This window comes from Arachis ipaensis, chromosome B7 (genome assembly GCF_059453495.1).
Source record: "Arachis ipaensis isolate K30076 ecotype BB chromosome B7, ASM5945349v1, whole genome shotgun sequence".
NCBI lineage: Eukaryota > Viridiplantae > Streptophyta > Magnoliopsida > Fabales > Fabaceae > Arachis > Arachis ipaensis.
Window position 1 is genome coordinate 55,437,501 of NC_142442.1, and position 2,500 is coordinate 55,440,000.

Sequence of the window (2,500 nt, forward strand, 5' to 3'; positions counted from 1 at the left end):
CCCACGTTTGCTCCGTTTTTCATTTTTTTTGAATTTCCGGCTTTCCGGGCGGTAAAAAAATCGGCAAAAAAAATCGGCACGGTGTAAATTCACCAAATTTGGGGGATGGAAAGATCTTATTTTTCTAGAGGTTGTTGCAAAAAACGGCGTCAAAATTCGACCTCTAGAGCACTTTCCTTGAGTATGTCTCCTCACGGAAAAGGACGTCTACCCGTGGCACTTTGGTAATGGCTCGGCAGCCTATTATAGGGGGGAGGGGTGTCGTGATGCTGAAACTCGAGTTGCCCAAAGGCTTGCTGGGCGCAATGCCAGCAAGATGCACGTTGCCTTGCCATCCCCTAGGCACACTAGCAAGCACGTTGTGGTTGTGGTGTGCCGCCGGGCTCCCCCGCCCCCCACGGAGGCACCCGCCGTTGCAACGATGGCTCGGAGCGTTGCAACGGAGGAGCCAAATTTTCATATCTCAGAATTGGCTCGTGCATTTTTCGTGAAATTTTGAGGGAACCTTGGTAATATTATGTGAAGGCTGCACAAAAAAATCCAGGTCAAAAATCGCAGGTTTGCTCCGTTTTTCATTTTTTTTGAATTTCCGGCATTCCGGGCGGTAAAAAAATCGTCAAAAAAAATCGGCACGGTGTAAATTCACCAAATTTGGAGGATGGAAAGATCTTATTTTTCTAGAGGTTGTTGCAAAAAACGGCGTCAAAATTCGACCTCTAGAGCACTTTCCTTTAGTATGTCTCCTCACGGAAAAGGACGTCTACCCGTGGCACTTTGGTAATGGCTCGGCAGCCTATTATAGGGGGGAGGGGTGTCGTGATGCTGAAACTCGAGTTGCCCAAAGGCTTGCTGGGCGCAATGCCAGCAAGATGCACGTTGCCTTGCCATCCCCTAGGCACACTAGCAAGCACGTTGTGGTTGTGGTGTGCCGCCGGGCTCCCCCGCCCCCCACGGAGGCACCCGCCGTTGCAACGATGGCTCGGAGCGTTGCAACGGAGGAGCCAAATTTTCATATCTCAGAATTGGCTCGTGCATTTTTCGTGAAATTTTGAGGGAACCTTGGTAATATTATGTGAAGGCTGCACAAAAAAATCCAGGTCAAAAATCGCAGGTGTGCTCCGTTTTTCATTTTTTTTGAATTTCCGGCATTCCGGGCGGTAAAAAAATCGTCAAAAAAAATCGGCACGGTGTAAATTCACCAAATTTGGAGGATGGAAAGATCTTATTTTTCTAGAGGTTGTTGCAAAAAACGGCGTCAAAATTCTACCTCTAGAGCACTTTCCTTTAGTATGTCTCCTCACGGAAAAGGACGTCTACCCGTGGCACTTTGGTAATGGCTCGGCAGCCTATTATAGGGGGGAGGGGTGTCGTGATGCTGAAACTCGAGTTGCCCAAAGGCTTGCTGGGCGCAATGCCAGCAAGATGCACGTTGCCTTGCCATCCCCTAGGCACACTAGCAAGCACGTTGTGGTTGTGGTGTGCCGCCGGGCTCCCCCGCCCCCCACGGAGGCACCCGCCGTTGCAACGATGGCTCGGAGCGTTGCAACGGAGGAGCCAAATTTTCATATCTCAGAATTGGCTCGTGCATTTTTCGTGAAATTTTGAGGGAACCTTGGTAATATTATGTGAAGGCTGCACAAAAAAATCCAGGTCAAAAATCGCATGTTTGCTCCGTTTTTCATTTTTTTTGAATTTCCGGCATTCCGGGCGGTAAAAAAATCGTCAAAAAAAATCGGCACGGTGTAAATTCACCAAATTTGGAGGATGGAAAGTTCTTATTTTTCTAGAGGTTGTTGCAAAAAACGGCGTCAAAATTCGACCTCTAGAGCACTTTCCTTTAGTATGTCTCCTCACGGAAAAGGACGTCTACCCGTGGCACTTTGGTAATGGCTCGGCAGCCTATTATAGGGGGGAGGGGAGTCGTGATGCTGAAACTCGAGTTGCCCAAAGGCTTGCTGGGCGCAATGCCAGCCAGATGCACGTTGCCTTGCCATCCCCTAGGCACACTAGCAAGCACGTTGTGGTTGTGGTGTGCCGCCGGGCTCCCCCGCCCCCCACGGAGGCACCCGCCGTTGCAACGATGGCTCGGAGCGTTGCAACGGAGGAGCCAAATTTTCATATCTCAGAATTGGCTCGTGCATTTTTCGTGAAATTTTGAGGGAACCTTGGTAATATTATGTGAAGGCTGCACAAAAAAATCCAGGTCAAAAATCGCAGGTTTTCTCCGTTTTTCATTTTTTTTGAATTTCCGGCATTCCGGGCGGTAAAAAAATCGTCAAAAAAAATCGGCACGGTGTAAATTCACCAAATTTGGAGGATGGAAAGATCTTATTTTTCTAGAGGTTGTTGCAAAAAACGGCGTCAAAATTCGACCTCTAGAGCACTTTCCTTTAGTATGTCTCCTCACGGAAAAGGACGTCTACCCGTGGCACTTTGGTAATGGCTCGGCAGCCTATTATAGGGGGGAGGGGTGTCGTGCTGCTGAAACTCGAGTTGCCCA